At 45.8% G+C, this 20345-nt stretch overlaps 1 protein-coding gene across 5 annotated transcripts in view; it reads left to right on the forward strand.

The window, feature by feature from the left end:
- The window catches only part of LOC147027869 (CUGBP Elav-like family member 3), a 404118-nt gene that overhangs the window by 63524 nt on the left and 320249 nt on the right, over positions 1–20345 (forward strand). The window lies entirely within an intron of this gene.

The raw sequence follows: 20345 nt of genomic DNA on the forward strand, positions 1-20345 counted from the left end.
TTCATTTCGTTTTTCATTTCATTTGTATTTGTATCCATCTTTTCGTTCATGCTTTTCATTTCGTTTTTCATTTCGTTCATGCCTTTCATTTCGTTTTTCATATCCGCATTTATCTTCGCTGTCATTTCCGCATTCATTTGTGCCAGCATGGTGAATAGCTGAGCCATGTCGGGTGCGCTTGGGTGAGCCGTTTCGGCAGGGGTTGGGGAAGGGTTTTGGTGGAGAGGGGGAGGGGAGGTGTCATACACCGCGGCCGCTGCCGCTGCCGCACCCATTTCGGGCTCTGGGTTCAGTTGGGCGAGTTCATTTTCCTGTACAATCAACATTTCCTGCACGGGGATTTCGTCCTGAGCCATGGATTCTACACATTACTACACATATACATTTCTAATACCCCCGGCTCCCGCTCGCCTTGAGACGCCATCTTGCTTCTCTTAAAGGGTTAATTTAGCTCGCTCGTAATTTGGAGGGAATCGGGGGTCGCTCCTCTCACCCCTGGACCGATTCCCGTGAATTTAGCCGGAGACCGGAGAGCCCATTTTCCCGTTCTCCGATACCAGTGCCGCGAGGAGGGCGATGAGTTTATATCGCACGACCTGACACCTGTGTTGCTGATTCGCGCCCGCCGGCGTGCGGACGGCCACGTAACTCGAATCGCGGCACGTCGCCCACCGGACGGACAATCCAGTCGTGACCCTCCCGGACTAACGCCGGGAACCAGTCACGGGTGGACCTTTCGGTCTCACCACGATCGTGCCAATCGGCCCCCGCGTGGGATAGGGTTGCTCGCCAAATTCGACCTACCTAAGTACCCACACGGAGGGTAGACCGGGCGATCGCACCTCGCCGCAGGTCGACTTCGGACACGGGCCACTTTAAGCGACCCGTTCCGTACTATCGGGATAACCGAGCGGTGTAATTCGTCGGCCTCGACGGTTCGATTAATTATCGGGCGTTTTAGCCCACGACCAACCCTTTACGTGAAGCAAGATGGAGATTCAATGAAAGAAAAGACGAAGCGAAGCGGGAAAACAGTTCGACATAATTCGCATTTATTTCACGATGAACGGAAAGCACACATATACAATTCCACCAAAAGCACATGTAAAAGAAGAAGACAATGCAATATTACACAATGCAGAGCTATCCGACTACCGAGCACACGGCAACACTTATACAATTTTACTTCACAGACGGCGCCGACAACACATATTCCCAAAGCAAAAGAAAAGAACCACCCTCAAGGATGAGGGGGGTATGCGGGCCTGGGGCCGAGACCGTGTCGGGCCTACCCGTCTGATGATGAGACGCGGAGCGGCGGTGGCGCCCCAACTCCGCGGGCCTCGCGGACAGTGTCTGGTAGGGGGTGGGAAAGGGGCCCCCTTGTCGCACTATCTCAGCACGGGGGGAAACAGGAGGGGGTTGTTGATGCTCGGGGGGGGGAGGGGAGGATATCACCCTGTCTCGGGTCCCGCGACGAGCGTCTCCACCTCGACCTCGGTCGCGCCGCCGTCCTCTCCCTCTGCAGCTCCCGGCACCGACGCGAGCACCCCCTCGTCCGCCTTCGCCGCCGCCACCTCTCCACAGCTCCGTCTAATCGCCCTCTCCGTCTCCTCTCTTGGCTCGTCCCAACTCTTCACTCTTGACTTCTCCCCTCCGAACTCTGACTCTGCTTCCCAGCTCCACCGACAACTCGTTCCAACGCACCACTCTCAACTTCACTTTACTGACGAACGCAGCCGTTTATATAAGCCCCGTGGCTTCGCTCCTTCACCTTTGACCCTCTGCCTCCGACCCTTCACCTCTCTAACTGGCTCCCCATTGGACCGAGGAAAAGTGGGCGTGAATGCTTTTTGATCCATGAATTTGCATATAGCGACCTCACTCCAACGCCCTGGAGGCGGGGCCAAATCGCCCTGGAGGCGGGGCAAATAGGACGGAACAGAAGTGGGCGTGAGTCGTTTTTGATCCGTTTTTCTCGGAAAGTCTGTGATGTTTCTGAACACGCTGCTCGGTGCGCGCCCTACACGAGTCCAGTATCGGTGTCCACAAGTGGCGCGAGAATGGTGGGGATGCGATGGTGGCGAGTTGTGACGGTGAAGCGGCGTTGTGGTTGGTGGTTGTTGTTGTGAAACGGCGTTGTGGTTGGTGGTTGTTGTGAAGCGGCGTTGTGGTTGGTGGTTGTTGTGATGGCTGTTGAGACGTGGTTGGTGGTGGTAGTAATGGCGGCTGGTCCAAAATAAAGATAGTAAAAGAAAAACGGCTATCCTGAAGAGTCGCAGCCCGACTGAATGACATTTATTCCCTCGAAACAACGGGTTTGGGCCTAACTACACATATACTTACAGAGATATCTCACCTAAGGGACCTGAATGGTGGTTTGCGAATTTGGTCAACCACAACAATATGTATGTATAATTTTATATGTATATATATATATATATATATATGTATGTATAATTTTATATATATATATATATATATATATATGTATGTATAATTTTATATATATATATATATATATATATATAGATATATATATGTATGTATAATTTTATATATATATATATGTATGTATGTATAATTTTATATATGTATGTATGTATAATTTTATATATATATATATATATATGTATGTATAATTTTATATATATATATATATATATGTATGTATAATTTTATATATATATATATATAAAACCTGCGGTGATTGAGTGAGAAGCCCAAAGACTCAGCTTCATTGCGGGAGATGCCGATGATCTTAAATGCCCTGGTTTCGACAGCGTGAAGCCGAGAAAGGTGGGAGGCAGGAGCACCAGCCCAGAGGGGAGAGCAGTACTCCATCAGGCTACGGACAAAAGCTTTGTAAGTGGTCAGGAGCTCAAGAGGGCCGAGGAAGGACTTAGCACGACGGAGGATTCCCAGTCGGCGACTGGCTTTTGAGGCGAGGTTGGAAATGTGACTTTCCCAGGAAAGGTCATGGCAGATAGTGAGACCTAGAAGCTTGAAAGAAAAGACTTCTTCCAGAGGATTGTTGAGAAAGTGGATGGGGGGGTTTTGTAAACAGTCCTTTCGAAGAGACATAGTGAGAGTGTGAGATTTGTCTGGATTGAAAGACATGTTCCACGTGTTGGACCAGTTTGTGATTTTATCCAGATCTGCAGTGAGTGAAGAAGCTGCTGCTTGCCGGTCTGAGGGATGACAGATGGTACGGCAGAGGGTGGAGTCGTCGGCAAAGAGAAATAGAGGATTTTCCAGAGAGTCCGAGAGATCATTGATGAAAACCAGAAAAAGAACAGGGCCCAGAACGCTACCTTGAGGAACTCCAGCCTGCACAGGAAGAGGGGATGAAAGAACTCCATTTAGGGCCACACGTTGACTGCGACAGGAGAGGAAGTCTGCGAGCCATGAGTGGAGATGGCCTTGAATACCATGGGAAGAGAGTTTGGTGAGTAGGGCAGGGTGCCAGACTGTGTCAAAAGCACGTGATATGTCCAGGGATACGGCTCGGATTTCCTGTCTGGCATTGAGGACCTCCATCCATTGATGGGAGAGCAGAAGCAGCATATCCAGGGTAGAGTGACCTTACCTGGTCTGAAACGAAATTGATGATTGGAAATCAAGCCATTGGAGAAGAGGAAGGATTTCATGTCTGAAGCGATGATGGATTCCATCACCTTGCTGATGATTGGGAGAAGGCTGATTGGTCTGTAGTTATAGGGATCTGTTTTTGCACCTTTTTTATGCAGGGCAGTGATGTTAGCAGATTTCCAAGCAGATGGCAGATGACCTTGGGCAAATGAGAGGGTGAATAGAACAGAGAGAGGGTGAGCAAGAGCAGAAGAGCAGGCTTTGAGGACACGTGGGCTGATGCCGTCTGGACCGGTTGCAGAATCTGACTCGAGGTTTGAAAGCAAGCTCTCCACCTTGTCAGGAGAAAAGGATACAGAGTCCAGGGACAGTTGGGTGCGACTGGGTAAAGTGGGTAGAGATAGTGATGGGTTTAGGACACAAGATTTAGCTGCAAACACCGAGTTTAGACATTCAGCTTTATCACGTGTGGAATCAGCAGTGCGGCCATTTGAGGTAAGGGAGGGGATGGAGGGGGAACATACACCAGAAACAGATTTGATTAAACGCCACCAGGATTTTGAGGAGGGAGAGAGGTTTGAGTGTTCAGACTTGAGATGAGAAAGATGTTGTTTTCTGGCTCTCCTGAGGGTAGATACACACTTGTTCCGAGCTTTGTGGAAAGAACTGAGATTGCCCTCAGTTGGGTTTGCTTTCCATGAGGCAAAGGCAAGTTGTTTCAGGACAACTGCCTCGCCACAAGCTTCAGTAAACCAAGGGCGGGAGGAAGGGTAAGACAACTGAACACGAGAGGGGATAAATCTGTGCATGAGGGAGAGCAAGTTGATAATTTCCCTTGCATTTTTGGCGGCTCCAGAGGGAGGGAATGCAATCATGAAGAACCTTTCAACTTCTGAAATGGCTCTTTGCGGTCTGACCTGCGTCATGAATGGTGATTGGTCAGTGATCCGAATTCTGGGTAATACGTATCCCAAATAGCACGACCCTGTCCATCCCACTGGTAGCCATGAGTATGCCCTATATCCACACACAAAATACGTACCATTCAGAGGTGCCTGAGGTTCCAAAAGATTATTTGCTTGTATTTTTACAGGTATGGTTGTCCCGTTAATTCGTCCTTTAACGGTAATCATCCCGTTACCATGTTTCGCATAATATTGGCATGTTGATTCTCCTAAGTGAGGTCCCGTACTCCCTCTTCTAACTCGGCAAATTAGTCCAACTTGTTTGTGCATAAGTTAAAAATGTGGAGGATACTTTTCTAATCCCTCCCCCTTTTCTAACCCCTCATAGTCTGTTATTTTTATTGCTCTCACCGGGCCCTGCATCACGGCTTTCAGCTTAATAGTTCTGTACTTAGGGTAATACCAATGCTCATAGTTCGTACAATTGTATCCCCCTTTTGTCCAATTTCCCCTTATTTCCATTATTCTCCTTCGCATGAATGCTGGTGTCTTTAAAACCGATCTGTCCTGCCTGCAGACTAAGTACCCACACATGTCCTCTCCCTTGAATGGAATTGTGAACAAGGGCAATCCATGCTATGAGGAGTGTGGGAGGTGTGAACACACCCAACATTTCTTTTTGTTCATCACCCTAGCGTACTGTAAAGATAGTGCCAGGTAGGTGTTCAGTGGATGATCGGTCAATTCTTTATGTGGAATTATTTCTCGTCTCTTTCTTTTATCAACTTTTGAGCCCGCCTGACCAAATTTCTTACACCCTTTTCCCATAAATGTAGTTCTCACATCATCAGTGTATCCTTCACTATCACGCTTGCAGTCGATATTGTGAATTACTCACGTGCAAACAAATGCACAAAGAATCTGATGTGGATTTTTTAAACCCACCTTGTGATCGTTGAAGGATTCTACCTGGCCGATTATATTATTGAATCTTATATGACCTCAGACAGAGTTTAACTTTTTCCGATTTGGTTATAAAATCCTGCATAAAACCCATCGACACTGATAACCGATGTCCACACAAGTCCTTCCTTGTGAAACAATTTATTATTCTAATTATACACCATACACTTCTCTCACCAAAACAATGAACTTAAGAATCCCCATTGATTGCAATATTATTTGGTTCTATTTCATTTATTCTTACTTTAGTTAACAGTTAGACCAACCCGATTCAATTCCACATTACATCAGAGAGTTTTATTCTAACTTGGTACTTGGTCAGTTCCAAGGAGCACAAGCCACTGAGATTCTAATACTTCCTCAGGTACTTGCACTGAAACAATTTTACATTTCAAAGCATTTTATAGTTTCATGAGAGAGTGGTGGGGGTTATCAACCCAGATGCAGACGTGTCCTTTAGACGAGAAGCCACTTCGTACATTTCGAGGCAAAAGTTCGCTGTTATCAGCTCAGGTCACTCCGCTCCAGACCAAGACCTTTATCATCATTTAGGGCAAAAGTCTCTTGGCCAGAAAGGATAGCCAATTCAATTTGTAGCATAAAAGTTACATTTCTAAAACTCCATTTGTTACAATTTAGAATACATTAATATAAATTTTTCCCCCACAAATCGCAGTCATGGAAGGTAGATGTTGTTCATGTTGCCCCCTTCTCTGCTGGTATTGTAAGTTTACAGTCTGTGGCGTGTATCCAGGTTGTCTTACCTTCGCATTTTACCGTAGTCGGGGTAGTCAGTAATACCTAAAATGGTCCTTTCCACCGAGGTTCCAAGGCTGTTTTCCTCGTGAAGTGTTTTATCAGTATGTAGTCTCCCGGCTGGAAGGTGTGGTACGGCCTTTCCACTGGTTCGGGTAAGGCCTTTTACCCTTGTGTGTATCGCCCTTGCGATCCTGGAGAGCTGTTTACAAAATTTCAGCAAGTTCTCATCCATCATTGTAATATTCAGCTTATTCATGTTTGTGGGGGCAGTCACGGGCAGCCGCATCGGCCTTCCCATTAGTATTTCGTGAGGGGATAACCCTGTTTTCCAGTTTACTGTCGATCGCATGCTCATTAGTGCCAAGGGTAATGCATCTGGCCATTTTAACCCCATTTCCGTTGTTATCTTTGCCAATTTGTTCTTTAGGATTCCGTTCTGCCGTTCTACAGCACCTGCTGACTGTGGGTGGTAAACACAATGAAATGCTTGTTTAATTCCCAGTGCTTTACATGCTGCCTGTGTCACTTTCCCCGTAAAGTGTCCCCCCTGATCGTGGGACACTTTATGAGGGATACCAAATCGGCAGAAAAAGCTTTTTAGCAGGTGCTTCACCACGGCAGCGGCATCAGCCTTTGCACATGGGTATGCCTCCACCCACTTAGTGAACATTTCTACCACTGCCAAAACATTGCTGAACCCGCATGATGGAGGCATTTTTATGAAGTCTATTTGTAGGTGCACAAACGGCCCCCAAGGGACCAGATGAGCTCCCAGCTCCCGTGTTTTCCCCTCTTTCTGTTGGTTGTGCTGTTGACACACCTGGCAGCTTCTACAAACCCCTTCAGCTATTTTCTCAATTCCTGGCGCATACCATTATTCCTGTACTTGCCTCACTGTCCCCCTTTTGCACACATGTCCATTCGAATGGGCCCTGCGTGCAAGCCACGGTAATATTTCTGTTGGTGCTATAACCTTTCCCTGGTGCGTCCACAATCCATCTTTATCCATACTTCCTCCTTTTTCCTGCCACTTATCATGGTTGCCAGCTGGTGCAGTGGCCTGTATAGCAATGATATCTGATAAGCTATATTGGTGTAGCTTAACTTGCTTCTTTTTTGTCAGTACTAGCATAAGCAAGGGGATAGGCAAGCCTGCCGCCGCTTTTGCAGCTTTGTCCTCCTTATCGTTGCCTCTGTCAATATCTGTTGTTAGTTTTTGGTGGGCTCGACACTTAATGACTGCAATTGTTTTTGGTACCATAATGCTTTTTATAAGCTCGGTGATAAAGCCACCATTCTTTATAGGTGTGCCCGCTGACGTAAGAAAACCTCTCATTTTCCAAATGGCCCCTTTATCGTGTACCACACCGAACGCGTAGTTAGAGTCTGCATATATGTTGACCGCTGCATATATGAGGCTGGTCCTTCAGATCCGGGAGTACTGTGGATACTTCCTGGATCGCTTCGGTGCAATCGTGAGGATCGCTGTCTTCCTCTGTTGGCAACAAGGAAGCTGGATTAAGCACGTTACAACATTCAATTTGCAGGTTCGGTTGGTGGAGCAAGGTCATTTCATACTGCATCAATCATGTATTGGTTAGGTGTTGTGTCTGTTTCTGTGTAAGAAGAGACGCTACGCAGTGGGGAACTCTTAAGATAAGAGAATGACCCATCACAATTTCTGCCATGCTTTCAACAGCATAGGTTGCTGCAGCCACCGCTTGCAAACAGAGGGGCAGGCCGCGTTCGACCAGATCCAGCCTTCGGCTAAGGTATGCAATTGGGCGTTGGCGATCGCCGTGCTGTTGCGTTAACACAGTTTGTGCGAAGCCTTTAATTTCGTGAGAGTAAAGGAAGAACGGCTTCTCGTAATCTGGAAGGCCCAAAGCCGGGGCCATTGAGAGTGCCACTTTCAATTTGTTAAAGCACTCTTCCATTTCCCTAGTCCATGCAATCGCATTAGGCTGGTTCTTACCCACCACGACATACAGTTCCTTGGTCAGGATTGCATAGTCAACAATCCACTGCCTACAGTAGGTGGCCATGCCCAGGAATCACATCATCTCCCTTTTTGTACGAGGGCAAGGCACTTCCGCAATCGAAGTTATCCTTCGCTTGTCTAATTCTCTTTTCTCTTGCGAAATGTGGTGTCCCAAATATTTAACCCTTTCCTGCACTAATTGCAGCTTGTCCCTGTTAACCTTGTGGCCTTTTCTTGCTAATGCCTGTAGCAGCTGCAGCGTATCTACTTCATACGCTGCCTTGTTTGGGGAGCAAATTAGCAAGTCATCCACATATTGTAGCAGCACTGATTTACCTTTGAATACTATGTCATCTCGATCATTATGCAACGCACGCGAGAATAACGTTGAGCTATCAGCAAACCCCTGCGGCAGGACCGCCCACGTATATTGGCGGCCCTTGTACGTAAAAGCAAATAAAAATTGCGATTCCTCTGCAATGGGAACCGAGAAAAATGCAGAACATAAATCAATTACCGTAAAATGAGTGGCGTCAGCGGGGATGGAGGTAATCAATCCCTCTGCGCTGGGTACTACTAGGTGAACCCCCTGAATCACCTCATTTACTTCTCGCAAGTCTTGGACAAATCTCCACTTATTCTTCTGTGACTTTTTTCTGGCAATATAGGTGTGTTACATGGGCTTGATATTTCTACAATTATACCCTGTCCTTTCAAGGATTCAATTACCGGCACTATGCCAGCTTCTGCTTCCCTCCGGAGAGGATATTGGCGAACATTCGGCCACCGTACTCCGGGTTTGAGTTTTACCACTAGAGGCGCTGCCCCAATGATACGACCCACATCATTATCATGCCGGGTCCACAATTCTTGTGGAACCCTGTCTAGCAAACCTTCTATGTCCCTCGTTTCACTTGCAGTTTCCATCAACATCTCGCATTTAGGAGGTAAATTAACCTCCTCCACCATCCCTCGTAACACCTGTTCTTTAAAATCACAAATCCACCCTTCGTTATCTGCGAACCTGTGTACTTGCCAATGCAATATTGTTGTGCAGGTCACTGCTGCTCTCTGTAGGCGATAAACCATAAAGCCCAAATCCTTTGGATGATACCCTCTTGCCGTGGTTAGTGTTATATGCGAGGTTACCACCGGCGGGTACTTTGTCAATTGTCTTTGTTCCTCCGTGAGTTTAACTTCCATTGCAACACCTTCTTTTCCGATCATTAAACGGCACACCAATAAATCATCACATCTCTCCAGACACGGAGCAATTCCCTCCGCAAATACGGCATCATTTCCATTCACATCATAATAGATTGTACAGTGTGGGGGGTCATAGTAGGTGCGCGTCGTTCCTTGTGCATTGTCGAGCAACATTTGCATACTCTGGTTTTCAGCTAAAATTGCATCCAAGTATATTAAAACATCGTTAATCAGCTGTCTTGGCAACTTCCACCAATAGACAACCGGGTGCGGTGCCATCAAAACCATCATTGCTGAATGTGTTTTCTTTTGGGGGATGTCAACATACACCCCCTCCTTCGTGCATGCTATTGTGCATCCTAGTTTACACAACAAATCTCTCCCTTACAGATTTACTGGCGTGGTGGTTGTGAGAAGGAAGGTGTGTTTTTCCTGTAAAGGTTCACACCTTACTGGTAATTGTGTTGTTGTGTTTAATGTCTGAACCTTACCCCTAACCCAACTACTCGTATATTAGTGTCAGATTTTTCAACCCCTGGCAGTTCGTTCGCTGCGAGGGTGGAGTGAGTGGCTCCCGTGTCAACCAAAAAGGAAAGCTTCTTACCTGAGACATCCAGAGTAGAGGTCGGCTCCTCTGTTGGGTTTAATATCAGCATCGCTCTTTGCAACACAGGTCCACCCGCGTCTTGTCAATACGGCTTACGGTCCTGTTCGCGGACCGGCCTCCTTCCCTGTGGGCAATCCCTTTTCCAATGGTTTGGATCCCCACACTGGAAACATCCCCGCGGCGTAGTTGGCTGTATTCAGGTTTGATTCTGAGCGGTCCTAGAACGAGTCTGCGGTGGCGTTCGTTCTGGGTCTCTGTTCCTTCCTCCCTGTTTCTTAGGCCGTCTTCCTTGTGCCACTGGTGGGGGCCGAGGTGATATTCTCATTCGTTGCCCCCACTGCCTGGCAGCCTCCTCCTCTGAATCTGTATCATTTTCCTCGGGTTCCCAACGTCTCCAATCCCTGGTCTTGCCCCTTTCCGTTGCTTTATCTAGCAGGACCATCTGGAACACCTCTTCCTTTACCTTCGTTCTTGCACCCTCCTTTTCCTCAAATCGAGCTGAACATTGGTCAGCTGATGTACAAAGAACCCTCGGGGCCATGCCCTGCCATCCCAGCATTACATACTTCAGTTGTTTTTTCACCGAGGATCTGAATCCCTCCATTAGGAAGTTTGTTAACACTCGCGGTGGGATATCTGCTTCAATTTGTAAACCCCCTGTATTGCTGGAACGCCTGCACGAACCGATGTAGAAACTCGGCTGCCCATTCCCCTGGACGTTGCTTTGTCTCAGAGATCCTATCCCAATCTAGCGTGGCAGGTTGCAGTGCTTTTCCGATTGCATCATACAGCCGCTGGCGTGCAGCCTGCCGATCCTGAGGAGTCCACTGTCGATCTTAATTTTCCAGCCACTGAGAATCCTGGCTAGCTGTCCTCCAGATTGATGCAGACAACACTGCATGGCACAATATATCGATGTCTCTATGTGTACAGCAGTGGGTCCCTACCCACTGTGTTATTAGCTCCTTTGTTGCTTCAGCATTCCCTTTTAATTCTAAAACTCGCTCCCTCATGGATCTTAATTCATGTTCTTTGAATGGTTGGTATATCGATTGGGCTGGTTGTCCTGCAGTCCTTCCTACCCCCGGCACTGCTGAGGTTACCTCCCGCACCGGGAAGGCAGAAGCCGTGGCCAGTGACTCCATACCTTCCAGGGTTGGGTACAACCTCGGTGGTTTAGGTAAATTCTCAGGTGGGTTATCTGCTGGGTTTTCCTGGCTATCCCGCCCTTGCACTGCAGTTGCACTGGCGGGACCTTGTTTTTCCCTAACTTGTTGTTTTAGTCTTAACACTTTGTTTACTACTGCCCTATTTGCTGCATTGTTTACTTGTTGTGCTTCTTCCTCCCACATCTCTGCTGCTTTAAGATCTGGTTCGGTCTCCAACTTGTTGCGTGACCTATGAACAAGTCGAGATAATAAATTTCCCACAATTTCCCATCTCAGAAAACCCCATCTTGGGAATGGATATGGGTCCCTTTGTGTTAATCAATGCCATAATCGAATTGATCACATGACCTCGGTCCATATTTTTTCATACATTAACCCCGCAGCTGAATAGGGAGGTGGTGCATTTTTGTCTGGCTTAGATTTGATTTGCCCTCAATCTCCCAATGGAGTGTTCTTCAGTTGGGTTAGGAGCTTTCACACCTTTCCCTTCCCTCAATCTCCCAATGGAGTGCTCTTGGGTTGCCCTCAATCTCCCAATGGACCCAAACCTTCCCTGGTACCCACTTTTTGATGTGCACGAAACTCCTTCTCCCCTTATTTCTTCGAGGCAAGGACAGACCGTGGAGAGCGGCGACCCCGTGTCCCCAGTGCGAGAAAGGAGGCAGCTTTTCTTACCTTATCTTAAGCTGGCCGGCTCTTTCCTCCTTCGTCTCACCAGGGAAGCTCACTCCCCCTCCCGATATGGCTCGCTCCTGCTCGCTTGCGCCAATTGCTGAGATCGAGTGATGTCCACACTGATTAAGATCAAGTTCTGTCCACACCAATCTTAGGTAGAGAAGAGTTTAATTCGCATCAAACATATGCATATGGAGAGTGGCTAGGAATACACAGTAGTCTGCATAGACCAACTCTGAAGAGCTCAGCTTCAGCTCTTGTTTATATGCAGTTTTACTCTGACCCCTGCGTGACTGCTTGCGTGCAAATGTCAAGCAAGATTAATCTTGTGGTACATCGATTTACTATTTCAAGCTCCCGTGGTGATTATGAAAGTAAAGGGTCACCCCCTTTCCCAGCTTATCTTCTACCAGCTTGATGTCTTCCCACGCTCAGTGATCACCACTCTCATGTTGTTTTGCCCTAAGGGCTGGGAGGCCCAGCTGGGTGACATTCCACAAGCAATCCTTCAGCTGGTCACAAAAACAGATTATCTGTTCCAGTTTTTCCTTTGTACAACAGTGGAAAAACGCTGATGACTTATAAAACACATAGTGTCCCAACATATATATATATATATATATATATATATATATATATATATATATATATATATATATATATATATATATATATATATATATATATATATATATATATATATATATGAGGAGCCGCGAGAAGGAATGATGTAAGGGCCACATCGGCCATTTTGGAGTTAATGCCATATAGCACTATTTTAACCCTTCCCCTATCGTCCGAGCCTATCATCATCATATCATTAAAAATGTCGCTTACATCACTTCTCCTCGCCGGGCCTCATATATATATATATATATATATATATATATATATATATATATATATATATATATATATATATCTATATATATTGTTGCGAATTCGCGCCCGCCGGCGTGCGAACGGCCACGTGACTCGAATCGCGGCACGCACGTCGCCCACCGGACGGACAATTCTGTCGTGACCCTCTCGGACTAACGCCGGGAGCTATTCACAGGTGGGCCTTTCGGCCTCACCACGATCGTGCCAATCGGCCACCCGCGTGGGATAGGGTTGTTCGCCAAACTCGACCTACATAAGTACCCACGCGGATGGTAGACTGGGCGATCGCACCTAGCCGCAGGTCGACTCCGGACACGGGCCGCTTAAGCGATCCGTTCCGTACTCTCGGGATAACCGAGCGGTGTTATCATCGGCCTCGACGGTTCCAATTAATTATCGGGCGTATTAAGCCCACGACGAACCCGTTACGTGAAGCAAGATGGAGATTCAATTAAAGAAAAGACGAAGCGAAACGGGAAAACAGTTCAACATAATGCACATTTATTCCGCAACACACGGAGAGCACACATATACAGCCAAACAGAATGCACATATGTCAAATGCTACAAAAGAAACAATGACGCAAAGATACTACCGACTACGCAAGCACACGGCAACACTTAAACAGTTTTACTTCACAGACGGCGCCGACACACATTTACTCAAAAGCAAAGGAAAAGAAAGCCACCCTCATAGGCAAGGGGGCAGACGGGCCCGTAGGCCAATGTGTGTGCGGGACCTGGAGGAGCAGCCAGGCCCGCGAGACCGGGGTGAGGGGGGTCCTACCGGTGTCTTCGTGATGAGCCGCAAGTGTGGCAGCGCGGCGGTGCCCTGACTTCGTGCTCCTTCACGGGTTTCGTTGGCACCGCTTGGAGTGGGGTGGGAACGGGGCCCCCTTTTCGCACTATCTCAGCGCGGGGGAAAGGGGGAATTGTTGATGCTCTGGGGAAGGAGTATAGCTGGCTTTCTTGGGTCCCATGACGAGCGATTCCACCGCGACCTCGTCGCCGACCACCGTCTTCCTCACCTCGGACCCGAGCTCCTCGGACTCTTCCCCCAATTCTCCTCAGCCGACTGCAGAAAACCACCTGGACGCCCTCGCCTCCCGACTCCACTCCGCGCTCCAACCTGACTTGACTGCCTCGCAACAACAACTCTTCTTTCTCTCTGCCCCAAAACTCTCTTCACTTTTCTGCCACTCCCTCTGCTTTTCTGCTCGGCGTTTTATAGGCCGGCAGGGGAACCCATATGCAAATTTCCGGATTGGAATGAGCTTGGGGGTGGAGCCACGCTCGCCCATTGGACGGAGGAAAAGGGGCGTGAATCTCCCCTGATCCTAGAATTTGCATATCTCAATTCCACACAGACGCGCCTGGAGGCGGGGCCAAGCCGCCCCGCGCTTGCTGATTGGACGGATCAGAAGTGGGCGTGTAGCATTCCTGATCCGAATTCTCCTCGGAAAGGCCGCATTTTGCACTCGCGGCTCGGCGCGTATCTTGTACAAGCCCAGGACAGCCCGACGCTCGGTGCTCACAGGTGGTGCGGGAAAGGCGGTCGAAGGAGGGAGGTGAGGGTGGTGGAGGGTTTATGGTGGTGGTTTGATGGTCATGGTGCATTTTGGAATGGCATGATGCGATGATGTGGGAGCGAGTGGTGAAGATAAAGGTCGTGGCTGTTGGCGTTGTTGTTGTTGTGAAGAGGCGTTGTGGTTGGTGGTTGTTGTGTGATGGCGGTTGGTTCAAAATAAAGATAGAACAGAAAAACTGCTATCTCAAAGCGTCGCAGCCCGAATGAATCACATTTATACCCTCTAAACAACGGGTTTGGGCTAACTACACATGTACTTACAGAGATATCTCACCTATGGGACCTGAATGGTGGTTTGCGAATTTCCACAACCGTAACAATATATATATATATATATATATATATATATATATATATATACATATATATATATATATATGTATATGTATATAGATATTAGGGTGGTCCAAAAAAGTCGAAAAAAAATAGAATGTTGCTCCACAAGCTTACAATTATTCTATTATGATCCAATAACGCGCATGATTTTTTTTTAGCTTGATCGGAGGTGATTTAGAGGTCGCTCCATATGACGACTTTTAGTCTCATGACTTGAATAAATTAGGGTATGGTCAGGTACGATTACGGGTACTTCTGGATGTCCGAGGTGGAAATAGAGTGCATTTTCAAACTCTATGGGGTCGATTTACTCTAACAAATGACTGCACCGACATTGAATTCACTACCATTTCGAAAATATGACCTAAAACAAGATTTATCATGACTGGAGTTGAGTAACTAATCCTACTCCTTTCGATATTTTCTAATCTATAATTAATTTGTTGTCTGTCTAAACATTTCTTGGAGTAAATCGACCCCACTGAGTTAAAAAATGCAGTCCATTTTCACCTCGGAAGTTCAGAAGTGTATGGATTTGCATCTCACCAGACCCTAATCTATCTATACTTCCAGCAATGTGTGTGTGTGTGTGTGTGTGTGTGTGTGTGTGTGTGTGTGTGTGTGTGTGTGTGTGTGTGTGTGTGTGTGTGTGTGTGTGTGTGTGTGTGTGTGTGTTTGACCGCTGTTTCTCGACAACCACTTGTCCGATCTAATTGAAACTTGCCAGATATATTGCTGGGGACCTGAGGATGTGCCTTTTCAAGGTTTGATATTAATCGGACAAGTGGTTCCCAAGTTATGGCTACTTATTTGCCAAACCAATGACAACACACGTTGTTGTGTGGGCGTGGCCAATTGGGAAGGGAGGCTCAGCCGCGTTCCCCATTACGGGTTCCAACGTACGGGCTTCCGGATAATGATGACTTCGTGTATTCTAATTAATTTCTCGATTTCTTATGCGCATTTATAAATAAACACAATGCCCCAAGTTATGATCGTTTTCATATTAGACGTTGTATAAATTTCGGGAACATCAGAGTTCTGGTATGCTCTGAACCAGGAAGTCAATTTTTTTCTCTCTCTCTTCTCTTCTCTTTTTTTTTTCCTTGCCACGACATTGCGAAAAGGTAAAATATGTTGGCGCTAATTGAATAATTGGGTATTAAAACTAAATTGCGAATAATCGTAACTGCGAATAATATGCAAACTTTCGGGCCACGCACGTACGGGCACGCGAGAGCGAAGAAACGGCCTGTGTGGTTGTTGTTTGTTGCTCGCGGTTTGAATATTTATTTATTGTTATTTTTTTTACTTTTTTTTACGGGCACGGACTAGTTTAATATAATAATAACTAAATAAATAACTAACATATTTTTCGTGAATCATTGAATCTAAAACACTGGATGTTGGGCCGGCTAGAAATAAGTTCAGGCGGGAGTGGAGACAGCAATAGAGGCGGAGATGATAGTGGTATTTGGTAAATGAGACAAAATATTCTAATAGTTTGTAATTCCATTGATTGAAAAATTAGGGTATGGTGAGATGCGAATCCGTACACCTCTGAACTTCCTAGGTGAAAATGGAGTGCATTTTCGAACTCAGTGGGGTCGATTTACTCTAAGAAATGTTTAGACGGACGACAAATTAATTATAGATTAGAAAATATCGAAATGAGTAGGATTAGTTACTCAATCCAGTTATGATAAATCTTGTTTTAGGTCATATTTTCGAAATGGTAGTGAATTCATTGTTGGTGCATTTATCTCTTTGAGTAAATCGACCCCATAGAGTTTGAAAATGCACTCCATTTCCACCTCGGACATCCAGAAGTACCCGGAATCGTACCTGACCATACCCTAATTTAACCAACTCATGAAACTAAAAGTCGTCATGTGGAGCGACCTCTAAATCACCTCCGATCAACTTAAATTTTTTTCATGCGCGTTATTGAATCATAGTGGAATAATTTAAGGCTTGTGGAGACAACATCTGAATATTTTTTTTAAAAAATTGCTGTTTTGGACCACCCTAATATATCTATCTATATATTAATACTGAAGGGCCAATTTTGTTCTCCTCCTCGCGGTCGCGTCACGTTTTTCTCGGTTCTGTGACCTGGACTGAAAGAGACTTCGTACCTGTAAGAGTGCATTGCACATCGTGGGAATAGTCAACTTTCAAATCTGAAGCAGAATAAACATTTAGTTTTACATTCGTTTACATGGCGATTTGTGTGACGTCACCGCTGAGAGGCTTCAGGACGTCATGACATCATCGGTCATTCGGTGACATCATTACGTCTGCCGTCGACAGACCGTTACCGCTGAGAGGTGTAATTACACTCCTCGAAAATAGCGTCTGCAATGTAAAACCCTCTTCTGCACATGCTGACGACCTCAGAATGTGAATTTGACACAAAAAATGTAACAAGAAACATTGTATCTTCTATCTATATATTAATACTGAAGGACCAATTTTGTGCTCCTCCTCGCGGTCGCATCACGTTTTTCTCGGTACTGTGACCTGGACTGAAAGAGACTTTTTTTATACGAGGCTACATCACTCGGCGATAGGAATTTTTCGGTTAAATTTTTTTTTTTTTTTTTCATAGCTGGCAGATCCGTCGTATATGCGATCCGTCGTTGCCCGGAACATCGTTAAGCAGCGCATGACTATATATATATATATATATATATATATATATATATATATATATATATATATATATATATATATATATATATATATACATATACATGTTGTATGGTCAGTCGTTACTGACCATACAACATATATATGGTATGTATATCTCTCTCCATATATATACATGTTTCCCAATCTCGTTTAGATTCCAAGAACTGATTTGAGAGTCCTTGCAAGTTAGTTCACAAATTACATCCAGTAATCATCAAGGAGACAAAAGCAGACAAACACAATCTCAACACAAACAGTGTCTGTCCTGCACATTACAGCAACACTTGTGTCATGTCCAGCAGAGACAGAAAGTGGGGGATCAGTTTATTTCATGCATACTCTCGTTTTTCTCTTCCAGTTGATGACTGATGAGTGACCACTGACCATACAACATCTCGGATGCTCAGATGATTGAGGAACAACCAAGCATAAAGTCTTAGGGTTAATGTGCACATTTGAAGTGTGTTTGAAACACCAGCACCACCAGCTCGGAGGTCTGTTTCAGAATGGGAGAATAATCAATTTGATAAAAAGTAAGTGGTCATGATGCATCACCTGTTAAGCTTGCAGGTGCAGCATTGTAGAGTAAATCTTGTATTTTCTGTAACTGCAGAATGGAAGAATTTGTTCATTGGTTTTTATAGTTTATGATGTAGCTTACAATGTAAGTCCTGTCTTTGTTTGCTCAACCATGTTTTCCCTCTGCCGTTTTCATTCCCCCTCACAAATCATCTGAGCTTGGAGAATGTGGATATTGACTTAATTGGTTTGAGAAACTTCAACCCAGAATAGTGATGGCATGAGAGTGGGTGGGGAGGGGGGGGGGTCAGTTGTATTAGATCGGAAGTGGAGGGGAAACAGAATCATCCAGGTACAGAAATAATCTACCTATCTCTATACATGAAGTGCAGGGAGGGGTAAACAATGAGCTGGAGATAAATGGAGCTTTCCTATTGGCTGTTGCCAATGAGGCCACGTCCAAAAAACAGTCCTGGTCAATTTGGAATAAAATAAATGAACAGTGGTTCTTGAAGAGGGGCAGGGAGACGAAGGACTGGCAGGAGGGTCAAGAGGTACGCACACTCGCCTCTCAGCTATCTAGCCAGTGTTTGAATCCTGACGCAGCTTTTCGCTGTCGTCCTGGTGTTTCACAGGCAGGGTGATTCATTAATCTGTGTGCCATCCCTCGGATGGACGTTGAACTGGATGTCGCATCTCTCGGCATTAGTTGGTTGACATTACATATCCCACGGTGTCCTTCATGAAGAGAAGGTAAGCTATCGCCGGCACTAAATATATTCCAAATTCCTGTCCAAATCTTGAAATAAAATCCTGTCCCGCACAAATAAAACCCCTTGACCAAAATCGACCACTGAGAACAATTATTATCATTGTATACGCAGCCTGTGGCTGCTGGTCGCATCATTGCTGGGAGCACGGCTGTGCCACTGATGCAGTGTCCACTGTTTCCAGCAAGCTGGTACTCATTTTTGCCGACCACAGAAGGATGACAGGCTGAGTCAACCCACCTGCTGTTATTTAACAGGGGCTCGAACTAAAACCCTAAGATCTTCAGCCAACCACCTTAACCGTGAAGCCTACACTTATGAGAAACAATATTCTCATGGATGAAAGCTGAGGCACGAATATCTCTCACTTCCTCTGTTTATAATTAGTATCTTGTGTTTGTTTGTACGTCGCACATTTATAATAACAGCATTTTAGCCCCATGTTGGATCCCATTTACACACTTCATTGTCAAAAGCATCGTTACAATGCACAATAAGTAAAATTGGTATGCATAATAAATGTAAAATTTTCTGTAATCAGCTTTTGTCGGTTCATTTTCCTGTTTCATTCCCACACGAATTGAATTGAGTGAATCACCTCCACGGGGTTTAACCTGCTTGCAAAATTGGACTTCGTAACTGCAAAAGGTGTAGTGAGTGTTGTTCAGTTATTCTTCCAGGATCACTATTCACCTCCACTCATTAGTTCCTCTTTTTTTTTTTTTTACCCCCAACTTTGGAATCAACTTCCACATTCTCTTCAATCTCATTCATCTCTCCAGGTCCTCAGGACAGCTGCTCACCACCATCTCAGATCACCCCCCATCCAAAACCATGATTTTGTTTACCCCCATTAACCTGCCCCAAGCCCACCTCTTTCAAAATTAACAGGTTTTACTTCCTGACAATTTGCTTCTGTATCAGTCTTGTCCACCCCTGATTCCTTATTTGTGCCTCTATTTTGTCACCCAACCCTGCTGTTGGTGTTTCCCCCTTTCTCTAGCTATAATTCCCTTTGTTATTCTGTGACATTCTGAACCCTTGTACTGTATATTATAGCTCCTTCACCCCCAAGTAGGCTGACGAATAGCCCCGAGTGGTCATCTGTTGAAGCTGTAGTTCACACCTCTGCTGAATCCAAAATCTGGGAAATGTCACGGACGTTAGACTGGTGTCAATTTGGGGGCACCCACCTTGGAGCCCCCCTTATTTGAAATCGAAGCCCATGCGATTTTGGGGCTACTGTCTTGTATCCATGTGTCGTTTCAGAACAATCAGTGGGGTGATGAGGGAGGAGTTGCAAAAAGTTAACAGATGGACGGATGGGCATCACAACCCATTTTATAAGGTCATCTCTTTGAGATGAGATGACCTAAAAAGCGAGCCTGCAGGTCATTGAGACGTGGTTCATGACACCACTCACACATGTGTGAACATGTCGGCGTTGTGCTGTGCGCCGGAGTCAGTTTCGCGATCTCCAGGAAAATCCACACGAGAACGTTCATCTTACCTGCAGATACCCAGAAGTAACCTCCAGCCAGTAAGAGCCCATGAAGGATCAAGACGCAGCAGATGATGCTGAGTGACGTGCACCTGAAGTCGTGGCTTATGGAATGAACACCATGATTGTGATCATACAGACAAATCCGAACATTGAGACAAAAAGGTATATCTAATATATCAAGCTCTTTGCAATAACTG

This window comes from Eptatretus burgeri, chromosome 4, assembly GCF_056783735.1.
Source record: "Eptatretus burgeri isolate ZD-2024b chromosome 4, Ebu_testis_v1, whole genome shotgun sequence".
Taxonomy (NCBI): Eukaryota; Metazoa; Chordata; class Myxini; order Myxiniformes; family Myxinidae; genus Eptatretus; species Eptatretus burgeri.